Consider the following 8,504-nt stretch of genomic DNA (forward strand, 5'->3'; position numbering starts at 1 on the left):
GCTGGTGGAATACTTAACTTTAATCCATTAATGGTGAACGTCGCTCTTGACGGTACATTATTCACAGTATCAATAGTAACTGGTAATGGCGCCTTGCTAGGTCGTAGCAAATGACGTAGCTGAAGGCTATTCTAACTATCGTCTCGGCAATTTGAGAGCGCATTTTGTCAGTTAACCATCGCTAGCAAAGTAGGTTGTGCAACTGGGGCGAGTGCTAGGAAGTCTCTCTAGACCTGCCGTGTGGCGGCGCTCGGTCTGCACTCACTGATAGTGGCGACACGCGGGTCCGACGTATACTAACGGACCGCGGCCGATTTAAAGGCTACCACCTAGCAAGTGTGGTGTCTGGCGGTGACACCACATTCCTCCCCCGCAAATCGGCGTACGGTTGTGGCATAAGGCTTCCGCCCGCCGTGGGGAGGACCCCATGTTGACGTATGCGACGAGGTGGGGAGCCTAACAACAGGCGAGGCTGTGCCACCCGCACCCTGCCATTCGGACCGCGGGGAGCTAGGAAACGCCTGAAAACCTGCTCCAGGGTGCACGCCAACATGCGGTGTATGCGCCCGCAGAGAGACAGGAGGGGCCGCTGGGTCGCCCTCCATCGGGCCGGGGCACCCGACGGGCGAAGACGACATACGGTCCGGAGCGGGAAAGAGTTCCATGTCGGAGGACAACTGGTCACGGGAAGCGATCGGCGGCGCGTGACCCAGGGAGGCGCCCGGCGGTTGCAGCGACGCGTCCACTGCGGGCGTCGCCGGCGGCAGAACAGGCGGCGGCGGCGGAGCGTCGCCATGGGGCAGAATGGAAGGCAGCGTCGGTAACACCTGGGGCCGAGGCGAGCCAGTAGATGGGTCCCCAGGGCGCTGACCGGACGGCACCGTCGCTGAAAGCAGACGGGGAGCGGCAGATCCCGTGCGACGACAGAGGCGCAGCTGATTGAGATGCCGACGCACCTCACCAGAGGCCCCCAAAACCAGATACATAGCGCGGCCGAGGCAGCGAAGAATGCGCCCTTCGAGCCAACGCCGTGAACCTCGATAGTGGCGGTAGTAGACAACGTCGCCTGGGGCAAAAGCAGGTGTCTGCCGCAGCACAGGAACCTGATGCGGCGGATGTAGCAAAGACATCAAGGTTCGATGAGGGCGACCGTGGAGTAACTCAGCCGACGAGCGACCATCTTGGGGCTGAGACCGATACGAGGACAAAAAGAGCAATAAAGCGTCCTCCCGAGAATGTGACTCTTTCAACTTCAACATCTATGACTTGAAAGTCCTGACCAATCGTTCAGCGGCATCGTTTGACTGTGGCGAAAACGGCGCGGACGTCAGATGTTGAATACGATTGGCCTTGCAGAATGACTGAAATTCTGCGGACATGAATTGTGGGCCATTGTCGGAAACAATAGTCTGTGGAAGACCTTCGATGCAAAAGATATCAGATAACGCTTGGATGGTGGCAGATGACGTCGTGGAAGACATCCGGACAACAAAAGGAAAATTACTGAATGAATCTACCACAACCCACCATCGAACATTCCAGAATGGACCAGCAAAATCGATGTGTAAGCGTTGCCAAGGGGAAGTGGCTTTTCGCCATGCAAAGAATTTCCGTGGTGGTACTGATTTTTGTTCGGCACACACCATGCAAGAAGAGCACATATTCGTAATCGCGGCATCGATTCCGAACCAAGTACAGTGCTGACGAGCAAGTTGTTTCGTTCTCACTATACCCCAATGTCCTTGGTGGAGAAGCTGTAAGACAGAGGACTGTAACGAACGTGGGACCACGGCCCTGGACTGATCATTATCAGAACGCAACAGCAAAACACCACGTCGTACAAAAAGTCTCTCCTGGTGAGCATAAAATCGGCGAACCAACGGATCCCCCATCCGTGACTTTGACAAGGGCCATTGCGTAGCAACAAACCGCAGAATGGTAGCAAGGACAGGGTCGGCAGCTGTGGCTGTAGCTACACGACGAAAATCAATCGGAAACGATTCGACCACGTCATCGGTTTCCGAATCAATGAACATACAAGCAAGTTCAGAGGATTCGAATGCTCTATCCTCAGCAACAGGGACAACGCATCGGCGTTTCCGTGCTTAGCAGTGGACCGATACAAGATATCGTAGCGGTACTGCGAGAGGAAAATAGACGAGCGAACGAATTTCTGCGCTGTACGTGGAGGTACAGGCTTGGTCGGATGAAAAAGCGATGTCAAAGGTTTGTGGTCTGTGATGATGGTAAAGTGACGACCATACAAGAAATCATGAAACTGTAACACCAAATACGAGAGCCAATGCTTCTTTCTCGATCTGTGAATAATTTCTTTGCGCAGACGAGAGCAATTTGGACGCAAAGGCAATAGGGCGATCGTGCGATCCATCTTTGTGCGCCGTCACAGCACCGATCCCGAAATCCGATGCAACCACCATCAACGAAAGGGGCTTCAGGGGATCGAATGGCGTAAGGCAAGTATTGGAAAGCAACGCCGATTTCAACTGGCGAAAGGCGCGTTCGCATGACGTCGTCCAGACGAACGGAACACCTTTACGGCGTAAGCGATGAAGCGGAGCTGAAATGGAAGAGGCATGCGGCACATGTCTGTGATAATAGTTAATTTTGCCCAGCACACTCTGTAGCTGCTTCAAATTCTGCGGTGAAGGCAAGTCTTGTATGGCACGGAGGTGCTCGGGACTGGGATGTATGCCTTGGGCATTGAGTACATGTCCCAGGTAGGGCAAGTTACGAGGAAAAAACACACATTTGTCCTTCCGCAAGCGAAGACCATTTTGTCGCAAAAACTGAAATAATGTTCTGAGATTGGCTAAATGTTCTTCTTCCGTCTTTCTGGATATCACAATATCGTCCAGATAGTTTGCTGCAGTAGGGACCGACGCACAAACAGTTTGTAGATATTGCTGAAACAATGCAGGGGCGGATGCACAGCCGAATGGCAGTCGTTTGAATCGATACAAACTAAGATGCTTTTTAACCACAAAAACGCGCTGGGATTTTTCGTCCACCGGTATTTGCAAGTACGCATCTGCTAGGCCTAACTTCGAAAAATATTTACCCGGGCACAGTTTGTCAAAAGATCTTCCGGGCAGGGTAAAGGAAAAGTTGCAATCACTAGTTGTGGATTCACTGTTGCTGAGAGCCTGGCGGCAGTGGCGCAGCCGGGCGCGAGGGCTGTTTACTGCTCTGTGCAGCTCGCCCGGTGGGCCGGTTAACCTGACACACGGCTGGCGAAGTTTCAAATGATTCCTGAGCAAAGTCAAGTGTGTCCTGCCGATCCAATATGTCCATCACTTGTTGAAGGGAGGGATTGACTAGTTTCAAAATCTGTTCCCTTATACGAACATCAGAAACGTTCTGTGCAATTGCATCACGCACCATAGTATCTGAATAAGGGAGTCCACATTGACACTCAAAAGCACAATCCCTAGTAAGGCCGTGCAAGGTTGCAACCCACTCCCAATTAGTCTGACCCGCCGTACATTTTGTACGAAAGAAGGTATACCTTTTCGCAACTACATTGACTGATACTTTGAAATATGCATCTAACGCAGACAAAATTTCTTCGTAGGACAGAGTTGCCACGTCGCGTCGGGGAAAAATTTGACTATCACACAGTACGTTTGTACACAGACCGAAGGCAACAAAAACGGCTGCCACTCGTAACCTTGAATTCTGTAGGTGGCGAGATGGAATCCAAATTGGCGTGACCACTCCGTCCAGCTTTCCAGTGCAGCATCAAAAGGTCGAAAAGTTGGTGCAACTGCGTGTTCTGGCTGCGTTAGCGGTGGAGCGGCAGCTACCGCATCGTTTTGCATCGCACGTTGACCCTGGACGAGCTGTCCAAGGGCATCCAGTAAGGCCTGCGTCTGCTGATCCTGTAAGCGATAAAATTCGGACAGTACATCTGGAGATGGTGGCGAAGCCATTACACAAGTAAATCAGGGCAGTATAGCTACGAACGCGGTGTTGCCTCGTCGCCAATGTTGTGGGTTGGCAGGAGAGCCAACACCAGGTACTAGAGGAAGCCGAAAGGCACTCGTTTTAGCTCACGCAGGCTGGCGTGAGGTCTGGAACAGGACAAGGAAATTAAAATTTAGAAAAAACGGACGTAGCCGGTGGAATACTTAACTTTAATCCATTAATGGTGAACGTCGCACTTGACGGTACATTATTCACAGTATCAATAGTAACTGGTAATGGCGCCTTGCTAGGTCGTAGCAAATGACGTAGCTGAAGGCTATGCTAACTATCGTCTCGGCAAATGAGAGCGTATTTTGTCAGTGAACCATCGCTAGCAAAGTAGGTTGTACAACTGGGGCGAGTGCTAGGGAGTCTCTCTAGACCTGCCGTGTGGCGGCGCTCGGTCTGCAATCACTGATAGTGGCGACACGCGGGTCCGACGAATACTAACGGACCGCGGCCGATTTAAAGGCTACCACCTAGCAAGTGTGGTGTCTAGCGGTGACACCACACACACACTGTTTTGTTTCGCTATACGGAAGGCAACCATTGAGCGGCTATATTTTATGTAAGTTACTGGCATTTCTCTTAAATAAACGTGTTATTATTATTAGAAAATGAATTTCTTTGTAATAGTTGTCACCTCAAATGCTCGCAGTGGCTAATTATTTTTAATAAGCGTTTTTCAGTAATTTGCGCTGCGAGAAGCTCATCTTCCGATGCAAGCTCTGGGCGGCCATTACGCGCCGAACTATTAATTTATTTATCAAAGTGTTAACAGTAAATGTAAATGCGAGAGATTTCGTTGTACGAACCTTCTAAAATTGCAACAGATAATTAATTTACGTTAAAGTTCATGTTTTTAAATTATACAGGTTCCATGAGTTCAGTAAGTTTTATCTTGGCCGCTCCACGGCAACAATCGAAATTCTCTCAAGCCTTGCTTTGCAATCAATAAATAGAAATTAACAAAATTACATTCAATTCAGTTAACGGCGACTATATTTTAGTCATCACGTTCAAAATCTAAAGTTGGTACATGAGTTTCATATTTACTTATGCACGTAAGTAAAAGTGATAAGAGAAGACAGGATCCCTGAGAGAAAGAATCATGCTGATAAATTAAAAATAATATATATATGTATATATATATATATATATATATATATATATATATATATATATATATATATATATATATATATATATATAAAATTACCTTTGTATATGACGTAAAGAAATGCCAACGGACGTCACAACACCAGTTTCATATTTGTATCTTACTTCTAGCCTGAGTTATCAATTTATGTAATCAGGGAAAGACTTTTCGGACAGCCTGTATATCATCTACGGTCTAGGGCATGTACAGTCGTTTTCATTTTGCATTCCATCTACGTCTGGCGTGGGCTCACCATGGTGTGAGGACAGTGGGCGATGTTTCTAGCGACGGCTGATGATCGCTTCAGGAGCCGCCGCTGGGTGTTGCAGCCGCCACTCGCGCCTCGGCGATAGCTTCCGGTCCAGCGGCAGCGGCCGCAACGCAACGTAACGTAACGAGCCCTCGGCCACAGCCACAACCCCGGCGGGCGGCGCGCCTTCCCGCGGCCGCGTTATTTGTTTACGTCACGCGAGCGCGCGCGCATCCATTATTCAAAGCCCGAAGCCCGGCCCTCTGGCACGACTTGCACGTGAAAAACTGCATATTCCTGTTTGTATAAAAATGCGGCCGGGTCGAGGTCCGGCGCTGTTGCGGAATGGCGTTGTGCGGTGTGGTGGTGGACGGTGGGAAAGAGGGGTCGAGGGGGGGGGGGGGGGGGGGCGATATGGTGCGCGGGCCGGCGACCGGCGGACACACCGGCATTTGAAAGAGACCGACCGCCGGCCGCACTGTAATGGTGTGATTATTTCTGTTACCTTCAATATTAAATGCACGCCTATCGATTGCGCGCTTTATATCGAGAATAAAAATTTCACGAATTCACACATGGCGGCAGCAGGGCGCCGGTGCTCCCTGCTACGCCTTCCTGCAACAACAATAAAAAAAAGTAGAGAGACGAAAAATAACACAAAAAAACTAATTTATATACATACCACTCAAATCGCATATATGTATTTATGAAATTTGAATGGCGAAAGGAAATGATGCATTAAAAATTAACGCGGCACGTTATCGATACTGAAGCGAGGACAAGTGCGGACACCGCGCCGCAATTTACGGGGCGACACGGCTGGGGTGGGGGCAGCGCTACAGCCGAGGAACGGCCGACCGAGGGCTTTCACTGCCCAGCGGGCAGGCGGATAGCGCGCGGTGACTGCATGGCATCTGCAGCGGCCTCCAGGTGAGCTCACCTGACGAAATACGCTGCCTAAAAAAAATTAACACGTTAAAGGACAAGGACATTTTATTGAGAAGAGAGGTGACATGTAGTCCATCGTTGTAGGAGTAAATTATAACGAAGTCAGACCAAATGTAACATAACCTCTGTTGGTCCATCATGGCCAGGGGACATCAGCTGGTAAGTATTTCTCAGTGCCACTAAACTTCACCAACAGCCGTATACCTTAAGATATTTTATTTTAATCAGAAAGCAACCAGTTTCGGCTATTCATTTTGCCACCTTCAGGCCCCATACGCTTTCATCCAAATAAACGAACTTCTGGAATTCACGATATCCAGAGTTTTATGGTGCTATACGATAAGTTCGTTTATTTGGATAAAAGCGTATGGGGCCTGAAGATGGCAAAATGAGTTGCCGAAACTGGTTGCTTTCAGAAAAAAATAAAATATCTTAAAGTATACTGCTGTTGGTGAAGTTTATTGACATTGAAATGTAACACAAGTCATGCTAAAGCATGCGTGGGCAACCTTTGGTAACGCGTGAGACTTATACACATACTTAAGCCATCGGCACATGGGACGAGTTGACGTGGCGCTCTGCGAGTATTGTGACGTCACTTCCGGCTATCTCTCCATGAGGAGCCATTTCGTCACGTGAAACACAAAGTAAGTTCTGCGATATTTCGGCAACGTGCCTTGTGAAGTAGAACCAACAGAAAGCAAGAATGCTCCCTACGTCACGAGCGAAAAGCTTGAGACCTGCAGGAAGCAAGACCCCACATTGTACGAGGGTCAGTCAAAAAGTAATGCCTCCTACTTTTTTTTCTACGTTTAATTGTCAGGAAATTTAAATGCAATTACATAGGTTGAAAACCACAACATTGAGGATCATTTTGTTATTTTTCAATGTAATCTCCGCCCATCTCTACAGTTTTGGTCCATCTTTGAACAAGGGCATGTATCCCAGCACGGTAAAAATCACAGCTCTGCTTCCTAAGCCATTGACGCACGGATGTTTTGACGGCCTCCTCATCTTCAAAATGAATCCCACGATGAGCTTCTTTTAGTGGCCCGAACAGATGGAAGTCTGATGGTGCCAGGTTAGGGCTGTATGGGGGATGAGGCAAAACTTCCCATCCAATTTTGACAATCTCGTCAGAAGTGTGACGACTGGTGTGTGGTCTTGCATTGTCATGCAAAAGAAGAACATCTGCCATTGATTTTGTTGCGCGAACTCGCTGAAGACGTGCTTTAAGTTTGTTGAGGGTTGTGACGTATTGAACAGAATTTATTGTGCATCCCTGCTCCAAAAAATCAACCAGAATCACACCCTCTGTATCCCAGAAAACTGTTGCCATAACTTTCCCTGCCGATCGCACAGTTTTGAATTTTTTCTTCCTCGGCGAGCTTGTGTGACGCCACTCCATTGACTGCCTCTTTGATTCGGGTTCAAAAAAATGCACCCATGTTTCGTCCCCGGTCACAATTTTTTTCAGAAACTCATCTCCCTCCAAACGGAAGCGCTGCAAGTGTTGGGAGGCTATTGTTTTCCTTGCCTCTTTATTCTGATCGGTTAACATTCTTGGAACCCACCGTGCACAAACTTTTGAGTACCCCAATTGTTTAATAATCGTGATCACACTGCCTTTACTAAGAGAAATAATGCGACACACTTCATCTGCAGTCACCCGACGGTCACCACGAATGATGTCATCAACTTGCTGAATGTTGTGTGGAGTCACTGCACTCACCGGCCTGCCGCTCCGCTTTTCGTCAGTCAACGGTGTTTGCCCTTCAGCTTCCTTACAACGACGAACCCATCGTCTAACAGTGCTGACATCCACTGTCACAACACCATACACCTTCTTCAGTCTTTCATGAATGCGTATGGGCGTTTCACCTTCTGCATTCAGGAATTCAATCACACAACGCTGTCTCAAACGAACATCGATGTCGGCCATCTTACAAACTTCTGCTGTGCTGCCACCTGTTGACACAGAAAGTTACTACTGCAGTGGATTGCAGAAGAAGGTTTGAGGAATGGCGCCAAATTCAAATTTTTCACTTAACTTAATTTCTTTAAGTAGAAAAAAAATGGGAGGCATTACTTTTTGACCGACCCTCGTATTTGTCATATTCAGTAGAAGCCCATATTAGGTGGGTTTTATGTTATATTTTACGT

Source organism: Schistocerca serialis, chromosome 5 (genome assembly GCF_023864345.2).
Source record: "Schistocerca serialis cubense isolate TAMUIC-IGC-003099 chromosome 5, iqSchSeri2.2, whole genome shotgun sequence".
NCBI classification, from domain to species: Eukaryota; Metazoa; Arthropoda; class Insecta; order Orthoptera; family Acrididae; genus Schistocerca; species Schistocerca serialis.